Raw genomic sequence first — 16,172 nt, 5'->3', positions numbered from 1 at the left:
AAACCTGGTTATTAGGATCTGGTTGACTGGGAGAGGTGGGAGCCTCTTGTTATGACTGAGCTTTGAGGTGCTGGAATCTCAGATGTATAACTACAACATTTCATCACCCTTAGACCCCTTAACTTATCAATCCCCTTCAGCCCACCTCACCCGCTCAGCTCTAGACAACCGCCAGTCTCCTTAATGTTGCTATAGAAGTCTTCGTTCTGTCTACTTTTTAATGAATGGAGTCAGACATTATGTGGACCTTCATCAATGATTCCTTTGAACTCTTGGCAAAGGTTCATCCATGTTGTGATCTGTGTCAGTACTTCCTGTCATGGTCAAATGATAGTCTCCTCTATGTATATATGATGTTGTGTTTATCTCCTTCATCTGTTGGTCTGCATTTGGTTCAGTTTTTATTCCTTGGTCATTCAGAAGAATGCCACTCTAAGCTTTCTGTGATATATTTTTCTGTTTGCAGGCATATGTTTTAACTTCTGCTCTGTGCATACTTTAGTAGAGCTGCAACTCTATGTTGAGTTATCTGGAGAACTTTAGACTGTGTTCCAAAGTGTTTGTAGTATTTTGCATTTTTACTTTCATCCTAGGTTCCAGTTCTCTACATCGTTGCAAATCATCACGTGGCTTTTTTTTGTTAATAGACAGGTACGAGGTGGTAACTCACTGCAGTTTTGTTTGCTGTTTTCCAGATGATTAGGGACGCTGAGCAGATTTTTGGCTACTCATATATCTTCTTTGGGAGACACATTTATCCAGATCCTTAGATCTTATCTCTTAAATATGATGCTGTACTTTTCCTTCCTGTCAGGGAGCGTCATGCATATCCACCAGTATCCAACATTAGAAAAAATTAGGCGTGTTAGTACAGGGCGTGTTAGTCAGGATTCCATCATTGCAACCAAATTCCAGAGAGGATTACTTTGTGAAAGGAAAGATCTATTTAAGTGCACAGTTTTGGAGAGTCTACTCTGTGTATGTCATAAGCAACTTATCATGGCAAAGTACACCATGTGGCAAAACCAGTCACACCATGAGTCAGGTAGCAACTAGAACAGGACTTGGGGCCCATAATTCCTTTGCAGGGCACACCTTCGAGGACATAATTTCCTTCTGCTGGGCCTCACTTAGGAAAGACTCTATCACCTCCCTACCCTCAACCCAAGTCCTTAGCACATGGTCCTTCAGGAGACATTGAAGATCTAAACTACAGCTCAGGCTTTTTAAGGTCTTTCTGCATCTTCCTGTCTGATTTTTGCTATTGCTGCCCTTGCTTTCGTGTTTTGGAGGAATTCGTATTCATCTGTGCTTGCTCAGTTCTAAGCATCTCCAAGAAACCGCCCCAGGTTCTTGCTCCTCTGGGTTCTTGGTTCTCTTTAAAGACCTGTAATATTTTGGTTTTCCCATGGATAAAACATGTTGCTCAGTATTTAAAACATTAATCAGGGTGCTGGGGAGACAGCTTGCTGCTTAAAGCTCTTGCCTTGCAAGGGTGAAGACTAGAAGTTGGATCCCTGTCATCCAAATGCAGGATGCCATGGCTGCTCGCTTGTAACTCCAGCCTGGGAAGGCAAAGACAGGGCAATTTCCAGACCAAGGCGACCAGGGAGACACTGCATGGGTGAACTCTGGGTTTGACTAAGAGGCCCTGCCCTAGTGGATAAAGTAACAGCATGATTGGGGATGTTTGTTGGCACCATCTTGGACTTCCAGATGCGTGCACACCTGTGCATGTGCACCCTTTACATGTGCCTACACATGCAGACATGACCACATACATACACACGCGCATGTTGTATTCTTGAAAGTGGAAAAAGGAAACTTCATTTAGAAGCATATCTGAAAAGTTCCCTCCAAGATTCCCACTGTGTGGCACCAGAAAAGGGAACACTTCAGAGTGGGGAGGCAGACCACAGGTAGGCAGGGCTGCAGATGAAGAGAGGTATGATAGACTCAGTGCAATCCTCCTGTCTCAGATCTCCAGACGCTGGGATTACAGAAATGCATCTCTATTCTAAGTTATTTTAAAGACAATAATAAATTATAGAAAATTCAACGTCTTTCTTTTTTCCCCCAGGGAAATTCTTTTTTGTTAAATTTCTAGCCATTTTACATGTATAATTGCTTGAGGTCTGTCCCCTAAAATGACACTGAAATATGTCTCCACAAATTATTTTTTAAATGTAATCTTAACAGTTATTTGTTATACTTGAATCTCTTCCTTATTCACCTCACCTGCTATGTAGCCTTTCACTGTATGATCAGGAACAGAAGTTTTACAATACCATTGTAACACGTGTTGTAACGGTTTGGGGACATGTCAATGGCTTATACTGTGGGGCTGTGGGATGTCTTCTATGTTTTCTAAGCCTGTTTGGTGAGTAAACATCAGTTTTATAATGATTTAAAGTGTGATTAAAGAGTGACTGAAATAGGAGCGTGAGTTCCTGAAGGTATCATGTTCTGTCTGGTGGCCACTGGCAGCTCCCCTTCAGGTGATCTCCAAGCCGTCCCACCCTCTTTCTCTCCAACCATCTTGCAGGAGCTGCTGATTGGTCCCTGTCCCAATAGCTTCATCTCCTTAGTCTTCACAGCATCCTGGGGTAATTTGTGATGCCTGATTCCCCACAACAGGATTGGGTATAATTATGCCTGCTGTGATATTATGGGATTGGATATAAATATTCTTGCTACACGTGAACGGGGTTTATTTCTGTCCACAGTTTACCAGCTGGCTGTGGTACACCCTCTCCTAGCAGAGAGGAGAGAAGAACTCTAGTCAAGCCAGAGGGAGAACGGGAGCTGGGTCAGAGATTTCAATCACCTTCCGGAAGATCAGCTCAGCCTCTGTGCTGCTGATAGGACTCTAGCGTTAGGGAGCCCAAGACAGAGGCACAGGGTTGGGTAGACAGATTTGCAACTGATGTTGAGCAGACAAGCACAAATACTTCCATTTTTCTCCCTGCTCTGGGCTCCAGCAGGCTGGCTCCGACAGTCCCACATGACAGTGGCTCTGAAGCCTCTCCTCACAGAGGTATCCATTTGGCCACCTTCTACCTCCAATTCCCTTTCCGACTCAGGCGCCACATTTTTTTTTTTTTTTCTGGTCTCTAGCTAGTCTCACCCGTCTGCTCAAATCTATTGTCAAACCGAATTCACACTGCGCATCCTCAGAGGCCTGAACTCACTTCCTGTTTCTCTCAGTTGCGAATGTTATGATCCTGGTTACCTAGGGGGTCTTTACTTTCTACATAGCCCCTTGTCTCTCAGGAGAAGACAAGGCCTGCAGCACTCTCGCATATTGCGCACACGCAGTTCCTGGTTCTCAGAGATGGAGAACTATTTGTTAGCTGAATGAATTAACTGAAGCATGAAATACTTCTTGATCTCCTTTCCCGGGCCGCCTCCCTGGTTTCAGCCCTTGTTACTTCACAACCGGGCTACTGCAATCACCTCGCAACTGGGCACTCGGTCCCTCCACTTTCTTGGCACTAGTTCCGGTTCCTGCTGCCACCAAGCAGGTGCCACCTCCCTCACACCATGCCCTGTTTAAACACTCTCGCTGATTCTTCGTTGACTAAAACAAAAAAGTTCAAAATTCGGAGCTTAGCTTTCAAGGGCACCATATTCTACCCTGACCGCATCTCTGACTCACATTCCTAAAACCTCTTTCTTTGATCTCAGCCCTCCAAGCCCCTGTCCCTTGACAGGGTCTTCTATGTAGCCCGGGCTGCCTCTAATTCACAGCAATCTCCCTGCCTCAGCCACCGGAGTGCTAGGATGACAGGCATGTGTCACACATGCTGCTGTTCTCCCCAACCCCAACTTACCTTCTCATATAGTTTCCTCAGATCACTTTGGCCTGATGGAGAGGGTACTGCTGGTGGCATTGCGGGATAAGCAGTTAGATTCAGAAGTGTTTCATTTTGTTGCAGCGAGCCTATTGCCTACTCCCACGGGCTTCTTTCTTTTCTATGCTTGGATTAACTGAGCGTATCACATACTCCATCTACTTCATTTCGAGCCTTCTGTGTAGCCCGGTCACGCCACATGACACAGGCTAGGCAATCCCTTGTTACAGTGTTTCGGGCATGAGTTACTGTGGTTCATGACCCCAACCAGTTTAACCACAATCTTCTGCGGGGGTTTGTCATACTGGAGCTCCCGGGGAGTTTCACCTGGGTTCTGAGCTCTGGAAGGGTGTGAGTCCCAAATCACCAGGTTGCTAATTAGGAAGGAAAAGGTGATCTGGTCTGCAGGAGGAGAGATTGTAGCCAAAACTCGGGAAAGGCAGAGGTGAGGGGAAAAAATCCAATGGCAACTCTGGTGTCCTTGGCTAAATTATGCTCAAGCCTGATTTGCCCTTGACATTTTAATTACTAATTGCTCACATTTCCTCCTTTTCATTTGGACTAGCTTGACTTTTCTGTTGTTTTAACTGGCAGAGGCTAAGTCCCCCTTGCGGTATGAGATGAACGGGTTTCTCTTGTTACTTTCACACATGCCGTTTTGTTGTTGTACCTATTTTTATCTTTATAGGGTTGAGGAAAAATATGTCACTAAACATTTTACATTATTTTGAAAATGCAGAAAAGTTTAAAGGTAAAAACGAATGCCACCCACATATCCAGCATTTGCAGCCCCGCTACACACAGTTGGGCTTCCTTTATTCCTTCTCTTTGCATCTATGTAGTTTTAAAAATTTGTGTATGTGTTGTGTGTATGTGTGCATGTTCATGCATCTCTCTCTCTCTCTCTCTCTCTCTCTCTCTCTCTCTCTCTCTCTGTGTGTGTGTGTGTGTGTGTGTGTGTGTGTGTGTGTATGCGCACATGCCGGGAGGTTGAGACCAAGTGTCTTTCCTAGATTGGTCTCCACCTTTATTTTATTTCACCTAGTTTCAGGGATCCACCCGTCTCTGTCCCCTCCGTCAACCCTGGGATTACAGGGTATACAGGCATGTGTGTCCATGCATGGGTTCTGGGAATCCAAACTCAGGTCCTCAAGCTTGTGTGACAGGATGTTTTCCCTAACTTAGCCATCTTCCTAGCCCTCTGTTCTTACTGTGATGTAAAATCTTACACTGTTTGTATTATATATTCAGAGAAGAGGAGAAGAGAAGAGAGATACTCAGAGATCTTAACAGAGAGAACGAGGCCAGAGAGAAGAGATGGTGCTTGTTTGGTTTAAGTCCATATTTTATCTTGCTTTGTTTCCAGGAAGGGGGAAGGTGCTTTGTATTGTGGTCTCAGACAGCTCTCTGGGCTCTCTGTGGCAGTGGCTGCTTGGGCTGCTGTAAGTCCATGGGTCTGTGTCTCACTGGGGGAGGAAGAGCTGCAATTCAAGATGGTCAATCTGCAATCCTAGCAAAATCAATCTATTGGAAACTAATGAGGCACAAATAGTTCATGCACTGCGAGGCTGATCTGGCGAATGAGATAAACAGGGTTCAATCAGCAGAGAAAAATCAATGATGCAAAACTGCATTTCAATCTGGCTTCACTTCCCTCTGGGATGCCCACGACATCACATTCTATTGTTCTGATGCTTCTGTGGCAATTCTGGTCTAAGCCTCTAAAGCCAGGCCAGGGCTACACGCCCACAGAGGCTGGTAAATGCCAAGGTTTGGTGCTAAGACTGAGAAGCCCCAGGCAGCCAATTTGAGCAAGAAGTGAGGGTTTTCTGTTTTGTAATCAGTCACTGGCTCCTGTTTCTAAACCACTCGGGGTGTCAGGGACAGAGTTAGCAAGTGGTATGATTTTATAAGCTCTCTAGGAGAGCAGATCACAAGAGTACTATGTCATTAATTTATTGTCATTTTACATGTATAAAACAAAATTTAGGGTGGTCTTAACAGTATTTTGAGGCACTAAGCTTATTTTTCCTTAAAGATACTAGAAAGATGTTATTATGAAAAAATGTAGAAACTACAGAGAAGCAAAAAGAAAAAATTAATCTCTACTAAATTATATCTGTCAAATTTACTTTTAAGAAGTAATGGAGGGACAGAGAGATGCTCAGCAGTTAGAGGGGCATCTACTGCTCCCTGTGTTTGATTCCTAGTACAACGTGACTCACATCTGTAACATCACAACATCTCCAGTTCTAGGGGCTCCAACACCTCTGGTCTCTGCAGGCACCTGCATTCATATGCACATACTCCCATACTTACACGACTAAAATATTAAATATGGCAACATGATTTATGTTTTTCTATAACCTCATTAAAAGTCTTAGTATATTGGAACAGCTGTTCCAAACAGAACTTTCTTCTGTCATGTATCGGGTGTGTAAAATAGTCCATGTATTTGGAACCCACAAGGTCCTCGGGAGGCCCGACAGGAGTGAGCTTTGGCTCTGGGAAGTGTGTGAGGTATTAGAAAGCACGGAGGAGTCTCATCCTAGATAGGGTGTCTTACAGGAACTGGAACCCAGCAAGGACCTGAGTGCCATAGGCTTGGCTCCAAGACAGCCAGTGGCAATAAACAGCCACTCAAATTGGCCCCTGGGGTCAGTAGGTTAAATCCAAGGGCGGTTAGAAAGTGGAAGGCACATTTGAGATCCAAGACCTTCACTAACTGAGAAGATTCAGGGGCAGGCCATCTGGGGCTCTACAGAAGCAGTAATAGTCTCAAATAGCTGCCCCTCTCCTCAAGGGTAAGGACTCAATCAACTTGTGCCAGCGGTGTTGGAGAGGATGGAAATTTGGTAAGTAGTTGTTAAATAAAACAATGCTGGGTCTACCTCTTCCGGATCATGCTAGACATTAGTTCCTCCAGGAAGGCTTCCGTGGTTAACATTCTCTACTCATGCTCTCTGCCCACCCGGGCCATGGTAAATTGCGTTCTTCTCTGTCATTCATACAAATCCATGATAAAAATGACAATCCGATCTAGTAAGACAGAATATTCGAATAGATATTTCTACAAAGCAGACATACAGAGGGCCAAAAGGGACACAATACTCAGTATCGTTTGCCAAAACTGTGATGAGATATCACTTCTGGCTATTGTAACAACTGTACACAACATCATGTGCTTGTGAGGATGTAGATTTCAGACCTCCATGGTGTGTGGATGGCAGGTGGCACAGCTGCTTTGGGAACAACCCGTCAGTCCCCTGAGAAGTAAAACGTGGTATGTGACCCATTCATATGCCCAGGAGAACTGAAAACACACGTTCATGTTGTTCCTCGAGGTTCATAACAGCATTGCTCATAACAGCTAAAGAGTAGAGACAACACTATGTCCGTCAACTTGTGAGTGGATAAAAAAAAAATGTAACATATCTCTATAATGATTATTGGAAAGGAGCAAAGTACTGTCGCGTGCTACAAAGGTGAACCTTATAACCGGATGGAGCCAGGCAGAAGAGCCACCTGTTGTATGCTTCCCTTTTTCTGAGATGTTCAGAGCAGGCAAATGCACAGAGACTGGAGATACAGCAGTGACTGCCAGGAGACGGCATGTGCAAGGTACCTGCTGTGGGAACAGGAAAGAGGATAACTTTTTACAATGATGGAAATGGTTTGGAATGAGAAAGCTGTGTCAGATGGTCATACGACCTTACAAATTGGCTTGCTGACCATATAGCAGTTGCCACAGTTTTGCAACTGACTATGAATCTATCATTCTCTCCCATGAGACAAAGTGTGCAGGGGCTAGGGTGGGCTTTATCTCCATTTTCTGGTTCTTTAGCTCTGAGTGAGGACCTGGAAAAGAGTAGGCAGCCACAGAATGTTTATACATTGAATGGCTAGAGGGTTCTCTTTCCACAACTCTAGGCTTGCTTGTGTGGCTATGTGCTTGGCCTTCATGACTTTTGGTTATTAGAAGTCTAGATGCAGCAACCTCTGGTAGGACTCACTGACCCAACCAACATCCACCACACGGTCTTATCTAGGGTTGTACTGAGTCCAAGCAGGAAGGCTGCCTCTGGCTGTGCTAGGGCCCTTGCTTTCCTCTATGGAGAGCTTATTGTCAGTGCCCTTTCTCAGAGTTGTACGCAGCTATAAAAACTTGGTTCTCCTTTATACACCATCACCTGTTCTTACTCTATTGCTGGTCATGATTTATTCCTGGATGTTTGTTTGTTTGTTTGTTTGTTTATTCACTCATTTTGATACTGGGGATTGAACTTACGGCTTTATAGGCTTGTATTATGGTTTGTATATGCTTGGCCCAGGGAGTGGCACTATTAGAAGGTGTGGCCTTGTTGGAGTGGGCGTGTCATTGTGGGTGTGGGCTTTAAGACCCTCATCCTAGCTACCTGGAAGCCAGTCTTCCACTAGCAGCCTTCAGATGAAGATGTAGAACTCTCAGCTCCTCCTGCACCATGCCTGCCTAGATGCTGCCCTGCTCCCACCTTGATGATGATGGACTGAACCTCTGAACCTGTAAACCAGCCCCAATTAAATGTTGTCCTTTATATGACTTGCCTTGGTCATGGTGACTTTTCATAGCAGTAAAACCCTAAGACAGAAGTTGGTACTAGGAGTGGGGTATTACTGTGATAGGCCTGACCATGCTTTTGTCTGGAAGAATATGGATTTGATGACTTTGGATTTGAAAAGCAGTGAAATGCTTTAAATGGAGCTTAATGAACTATTCTAGCAGGAACATGGAAGACTTTGCCACTGACAGTGATTTGAATTGTGCAGACCTGGCCCAAGATGTTTCAATGGAGAATTTCAATATGTGGCCAAGAGACTGTTTTTGCGATATTTTGGTGAAGAATGTGGCTACTTTTGCCCTTATCTGAAGAGTCTACCTGAGGCTAAGGTAAAGAGATTCATATTAATCGCATTGAAAAAGGAAGTCTCAAAGAAGCCCAGCAGAGAGTTTGTTCTTTGGTTGAGTTTCATGAAGAGTGTTCTGAACAAGCATAGCATGCTTAGGAAGGAAATAAATAAAATATGTGGGTCAAGTATTAAAGGGCACCAGGAAGTAGCATGGAGCTGAATCCTATATTCTAGAAAGCAGCAGATTAAGGGGGTAGGACTTTGGGGCAAGATCCCACCCAGCTAAATTTAGATCCAGGTGTGGAGGCATACACCATAAATCCCAGCATCGATAAGGTGATAGAACAAGGGGGACCATGTTCCAGCCCCAGCAAGTAGCAGAACTCAGCAGTTTCAGCCATTTGGCTCTGGCTTTAGAGTCAAGAATAGAAGGGTCTATTGGGACAACTGATGCTGGTTGTCCAGAGCTAAGAAATTAGTGGTGATTAAGAGGCCAGCATCACTGAGATGAAATCATCTGGGAGGTGTTTTTTTGAGAGTGTGAAGAAGCTGTGTTCCCGAGATAGCCAACTTGTACCTTGTGTTGTAGCTGCACTTGGTCATGTGTAAGAGTCACCCAAGTGGTACTGGCTTTGAAGGCATGAAGGTATCATGAAGACAAGCTGAGGCTTGGCACTGTGAGAGGCCATGGAAGGCCATTGTGAAGGTGCAGCCTCAGTTGCAGTTGACAACTCGAGACTAAAGGGGTCATGCAAAGGATTTGAGGCTAGGCACCATGAAGAGAGCCTATAAGAGACTATTGGTGAAGCCTAGTTGCAGCAGAAGACCCCAGCATATTGGAGATGCCAGTACCATGGGATGATCACCAAGAACAGCAGCAGCAATGGAGTGGATCAAAATGAGCTTAGAGTGCTACAGAGGGCACAGCTGGAGAAGTGGCACCAGCCCTTTGGAGGAGCCCAGAAGATTGTGTATGGATCCCAGACATTGGAACAGGAAGCTGTAATGTTAAATTTGCCTTGGCGGCCCCAAGATGTTTTAGATGCCAGAGCCATGAGATATCTGCTGAGAAAAGCCACTAAGAGGAGTGGATCCAGCCCACAAGAAAGAACTTTGTTGCAGCCAACAAAAATGAAAAAGGAGTTGGAGATCTGAAGACCTTTTTGACATCATCCTTGGAGATGCAGAGTTTGGAGTTTGCCCAGCTGGTTTCCTATCTTGCTTTGGGGATTACAGTTAAGTGATTGGATGGATGTCAGAAGATACTTTGAACTTTGGAGTTTTAACATTGTTGAGATTGCTATAGACTATGAGGGCTTTTGAAGTTGGACTAAATGCATTTTGTATTATGTTATATTTAGGTATGGCCTCCAAAGACTCATATGTTTGAACAAGCTTATGGGGGCCAGAGAGTGGAATGCTATGGTTTGAATATGCTTGGCCCAATGAGTGGGATTATTAGAAGGTGTGGCCTTGTTGGAGTGGGCATGGCCTTGTTGGAATAGGTGTGTCACTGTGAGTGTGGGCTTTAAGACCCTCATCCTAGCTGCCTGGAAGCCAGTCTTCCGCTAGCAGCCTTCGGATGAAGATGTAGAACTCAGCTCTGCCTGAATCATGCCTGCCTGGATGCTGCCCTGCTCCCACCTTGATAATGACGGACTGAACCCCTGAACCTGTAAGCCAGCCCCAATTAAATGCTGTCCTTTGTAAGACTTGCTTTGGTCATGGCGTCTCTTCACAGCACTAAAACCCCAAGACAGCATGCTAGGTGAACACTCTACCTTTGAGTTTATATTCCCAGCCTGATTATTTTCTTCTTACCTGCAGAGCCAGGCAGGCCTCTCAAACCTTGCTTTCATTGAGGTCAGCTAGTCAGGGAAGCAGGCCTAGAGACTACACTGCTGTTCTGGGCAATGGGTTGAGGTAGCGAAGGTATTAAGCTTTAAAGAATGGGGACAAGGCAACCATGTTTGGGGCAGGACAGAACTGCTGAGGTGATGAAGGCTCTGAAACCTTGTGAGTGCCTCAGTCGTCTCCCCTCTGTTCTTTCCACTTAGTCCTTTTTTTGATAAATGCTTATGAAGCCGAGTCCTTTTTTTGATAAATGCTCATGAAGCCGAAACTCCCATCCCGAGGCATCCTTGTGACTTAATTTGGTCTTCTGCAATGAGTCCCTCAGTGAACTCTTCCAATTACCTCTGATAAGTCTCCCACAGCTTCCAGAATGTCGATTATTCTCTTTAACGTCATTACTGTTGATTTTTAAAACCCTTATTAAATTTACATGTGTTTCCTAAGGCTAGTTGTTATGTTCCTGAAGTTGCTGTATTTTCCCTGCCAGACCATCCGACATGGCCTCTCTGGCTCTCTGAGTTCTCTGTCCTTTCTTTCTCTGGGCAAACCTTCCCACATTCCTCCTTCTGAGTCCCCTCCCCCTGCCTCTCCAGCCTCAATCCGAATGCTTCTTTGAGAGTTGTCAGCTGTAGGTACCCACCTTAAACGTGGTTTTCTCAAGTAAATAGTCCATTAGTTAAATTATTCTACAGTAGAGAGTCTTCTGAAGCTCAACATTTTCTAACTGACAACTCTCCTGTCCCAGCCAGAAGAGGTACATCTCCTGGCAATGCCTTCAGCAAGTCACTGGTCTTTTTACCTCCTGAGTCCTTAGCCAAGGGTGGTGGACCCTTCTCTAGGGACAAACACTGGTTACACATTGTGTCATGACACACAGTGGTTGACAGCTCTACATCTTGATTTCTACCAAAGGTCCGTTTTTTTTTTTAATCTTATTTATTTTCACTATCTAAAATCATGTGAAAATGTCCAAGCCAAACCTTGCACACTCAGTCAAATACAATACAGTACGTGGGGTTCCCTTATGAATGCATGCCTTCACCCAAGGAACAGTATAAAACACACCTGAATACATGTCTGTGGCTTGCTAAACACTGACTTGGTAGCTGGAATCTTAGTGTTAGTGATTTATATTTACCCTGAGTATTTATGTACACACCTTCAATGCTCTGGTTGTTTTCTACCTGGCTCCTTAGACATGTCCCGACCAATCTCCACTCATTCCACCAAGTTTCCCTCGGGCAGTGTCTATGGCCACAGTAACAGACTTTCAAGAATGTGGGAATTCTTGGAAGTGACATTCCAACATTCCATCAAGTCTTTTTGTCTTTCTGTGGTTCTGGGAATGGAACCCAGGCACTGAGCTGTAGCGTGGTGTGTGTGTGTGTGTGTGTGTGTGTGTGTGTGTGTGTGTGTGTGTGTGTGTGTGTGTGTATGTGTGTGTGTGTGTGTGTGTCTGTCTGTCTGTCTGACTGTCCAATGTTTATATCAGTTCTGTACACTTTAGGCCTAAGTTTTGTGGTTGGACTTTCTCCCCCCCCCCCGTCCCCTCTATTACCATACCTGATGAGCATCTGTTCATTAAGGAAACTTTGCTGTTTCTAAAGTTTGCCACTGTCACCTAGAGATCTGTCACTAAACCTGTGCAACCCCAGGGATAGACAGAAGGAAGGCTGGTGACCCAGCTTGTCGGTAGAGCCTTGTCGGTCGGTCCTCTCTTGACTCCTCATGGAGATGGCCTGTGGAGGAGATGCTAGAGTTTGGTGGGGACTCCGGTTTGTGTGCATGACTCTTCCTGCTTCCTACTTTACTTCTTTTTCCAGTAGTAGAGACACTGCTGGGAACAATATGAGGCACATGAAGAGGCAATGAGGAGTTACTAATAAGATTAAATTAAACTTAAGTAGGTTTTTTTTTTCCAGTGTGTGAGGAACAGTGGTAAGCCCCATTGAGATGAGCAGACACAGGCTGAGACTTTGTGGAATTTACAATCTATGCGAAGAGGGGCAGAGGAGTAAAACTACAGAGAAATACACACGAGTTCATGCCAAATATGCTAAGTTTCACATGAAAGGTAGAAGTGAAGTGTTGTGGGGCTGGAAAACAGGGGCCTCCTCATGTCCCTGGGGAGCTGGGAATGAGAGTGAACTATATGAGAGACGCAGTTGTGATGGAGAGAGCCCTCAGCTACAATCGAGGCTAGTGGTTCTCAACCTATGGGTCATGACCCCTCTGGGAATCTCATATTCTACATATCAGATGTTTATATTATGATTCATAACAGTAGCAAAATTACAGTTATGAAGTAGCAGTGAGATAATGTTATAGTTGGGGGTTACCACAGCATGAGGAACTGTATTAAAGGGTTGCAGCATTAGGGAGGTTGAGAACCACTGACCTAAGTTCTATCCCTTAGGCCCCAGTGTCTCCTCTCCTTAAGACCGGTTATATAATTTATAGGGTCCAGTTCTTTGATCAAACCCAGGACTTAACACATGCTAGGCAGGGGTGTTCTTCCATCGAGATATATCCCTAACTCAAGGGTTCGAAATAAAAATTCAGGATCTTTTGTATAATAATAACTCCAAGAGGGGCGATCACAGCATTAAAGCAATGGTAGGATATTTCTCAGTATAGGCTGCTTGCCTTTAGTGTGAGCCTTGGCCTATATCCTAGTCGGGGGTTAGTGTGATGAGATACCATGACCAAAGCCACTTGGGGAAGAAAGGGTTTATTTGGTTTACACTTCCACATCATAGTTCATCATAGAAGGAAATCAGGGCAAGAACTCAAACAGGGCAGGAACCTGGAGGCTGAAGCTGATGCAGAGGCCATGGAGGGGTGCTGCTTACTGGCTTGCCCATCAGAGCTTGCTCGACCTGCTTTTCTATAGGACCCAGGGTCACCAGACCAACAATGGCACCTTCCACAGTGGGATGGGCCCTCCCCGATCAGTCACTAATTAAGAAAATGCCCTATATCCCCAATCTTATGAAGGCATAGCCTTCACTGAGATTCCCTTCTCTATGATGACACTATCTTGTGTCAAGTTGACATAAAACTAACCAACACGGCCTACATGAACTTGACTGGGTCTCTGCCTCCTAGAGCCTCACCTTGGGGCAATAGGGAGACAGGCCTTACTCTTGCCACATGTATAGCAGCAGGCCTGCCTCCCAGATGAGTCAGCGAATGGCTGGAGATTGGGATGAGTTGGTCTAATTAAACCTATAATCTCTTAGGTTGCTTCTCTTGTGAACTATTATTAGACCACAGTTTGGGAGCTGGTCTCACTGGGTAGCCCAAGCTGACTTCGAATGCTTACCTTAGCCCTCCAAGTGTTGGTATCACAGAAGCGAGCTACCATATTCTGGTCTTCATGGAAGAGGTGTCTGAGGTATGTTTTGAGGTAGAAGGTTTTGCTCTCTCCCTGTTTCTTCCACTTGCTACCAGATTTCTCTGTCTTTCTTAGACACCTCACTTTATCCTTTCCAGTGAGAAATGGGACAGTTGCCGAAGTTACTAAGGGGCTATTTCAAGAGTTCAGCATCTCCTTAGGTCCCTTGGGGTTCCAATTTCTCACTTCTGAGAACGGCCTTGAGTAGAGTTCACATTTTCCTGAGCAGAGTCTGGTGTTTCATTTCTAAATTACTAATTGGTTTTAAAAAAATTTCACGGGGTTGGGGATTTAGCTCAGTGGTAGAGCGCTTGCCTAGCAAGCGCAAGGCCCTGGGTTCGGTCCCCAGCTCCGAAAAAAAAAATTTCACTGGACAATCTGATAGATTTTTGTTCATTTTTGTTTTTGTTTTTTGAGACAAGAGTTTTGCTCTGTACCCTGGGCTATCTTGGAACTCACTCAGTAGACCAGGCTAGCCTTGAACTCAGAGAGATTCGTCTGCCTCTGTCTCTGGGACCAAAGGCATGTACCACCACCACTTGGCCTGATAGATGTTTATAAAGGAAAAAAAAAATCGGAAAAACAGATGAACAAGAATGATTATACATAATTCTAAAGGAAAAATTCTAGTGGGATTTTACACGTCAGTTTTCAGCCAACTTTCCCATTCAATAATATAAGTGTTGCGTATGTCTTTGAGTGTTGCTATGTCAACAGCTGGCCATGGTGGCTCACTGATGGTTGTGAGCCATTGTGTGCACTAGAAATGGACCAGGTCCTCATCAAGAGAGTAAGTGCTCTGAACTGCTAAGCCAATGCCACAGCCCTCCACCCCTTTAAAATTACCAAAAACACTTCCCAATTTTTCATAGCCACCTAGTATTCTGTTGGATGGTTGTATTGTTATTTGTTACTTTCTTAACCTTTTTTTTTTTTTTTTTGTATTCTAAACCTTGTTGCCCAGATTTGGTAGGTAGAGAACACTCAGCTTCTCTGCCTTCTCTTTCCTACCTCTTCGGGTAATCTCCTAGTCTCGATAGTGCCTTCAGCTAAGCTTGTCGTTCGGTGTGTACCAATGCATAGAAGCTCATGGCACCCGCTCAGCAGTGCACAGCAGACCAGATGGGCACATCAATACTGGCTGCTTTCTTGCTTTATAGACCAGAGAGCTGTTTGCACAGGCTGTGGCATAAGGTTAACAGTAGAGCCCGGGAATTATGTTTTGCAAAGCCATAGGATGAGGTCCCTGTGCTGAGGGATCCCCAGGTTCTCTGGGGGCCTTTTGCTTCCTTGGTTAGAGAGTGAGCTCCCAGACAGCTAGAAGTCTTCAATCAAAAACCACGAACAACATAGGTGAGGGCAGCAGGTGCTCAGCCAGGACCCGTCGCTGGTCCCTGACATCTAACAACCTTTACAGATGGGGTTCCTCTTGCCTGTGCGGTCACCAAGTCCTATCCTTACCCCACCACGCAGCCTGCTAACTAGGATCACCGCTGGGCTGAAGATTCTTTCCAAAGGCAGCTGAAGAGAATTAACTGCGCTCAGGTGACTGTCCTACTGTGCTGGGTAGTTTTAAGTCGACTTGACGCAGGCTGAGGTCATCTGAGAGGAGGGAACTTCAATTAAGAAAATGCCTCCCTAAGATGGGGCTGTAGGCAAGCCTGTAGGGCATTTTTAAATTAGTGATTGATGGGGGAGGGCTCCGCCCATTGTGGATGGGCCACCCTGGGCTCCTGGTCCTGGATTCTGTGCGAAAGCAGGTTAATCGAGCCACGGGGAGCAAGCCAGTGAGCAGCATCCCTCCATGTCACCTACATCAGCTCCCATCTCCAGCTTCCCCGCTCTGCTCGAGTTCCTGTTGTGGCTTCCTTCAACGGTGAACAGTGCTATGGAAGTGTGAGCCACATAAACCCTTTCCTCCTCAAGTTGCTTTAGCCGTGGTGGTGTTTTGTTGCAGCAGTAGAAACCTTAACTAGGACACCTACCTTGAGGAGTGTCCTAAGGATGTGAGGAAGCAAGTTCCAGACTGCCTCTTGCTGCCTCGCCTAACCAGTGCAAACAATCCCTCCTCCCTGTTTCCTTTTCTGCTGTTCTTTTGGGTACTGGAGAGGGTTAGAAGACAGGGAGCACAGGGACAAAACTGCATACCCTGCCTATTCTTGCCTGTGCCCAGTTATTAC

General features: G+C 45.2%; 1 long non-coding RNA gene across 2 annotated transcripts; it reads right to left on the bottom strand.

Annotated features, from left to right (window-relative positions):
• Positions 1–5,178: 5,178 nt before the first annotated feature.
• LOC102555231 (uncharacterized) lies at positions 5,179–11,878 on the bottom strand. Of its 2 annotated transcripts, none has more exons than XR_015648208.1 (4): positions 11,755–11,878; positions 7,002–7,482; positions 6,746–6,893; positions 5,179–5,335 (listed from the first exon to the last, which is right to left on the bottom strand). It is a non-coding gene; the product is annotated as an uncharacterized LOC102555231 (long non-coding RNA). The 2 variants fall into 2 exon arrangements; XR_015648209.1 differs by having other exon boundaries at positions 5,182–5,427; positions 11,755–11,860.
• Positions 11,879–16,172: the final 4,294 nt, after the last annotated feature.

This window comes from Rattus norvegicus, chromosome 1, assembly GCF_021556685.1.
Source record: "Rattus norvegicus strain SHRSP/BbbUtx chromosome 1, alternate assembly SHRSP_T2T, whole genome shotgun sequence".
Taxonomy (NCBI): domain Eukaryota; kingdom Metazoa; phylum Chordata; class Mammalia; order Rodentia; family Muridae; genus Rattus; species Rattus norvegicus.
The sequence above is the reverse complement of the archived record's forward strand: the minus strand, read 5'-3'. Positions and strand labels throughout refer to the sequence as shown.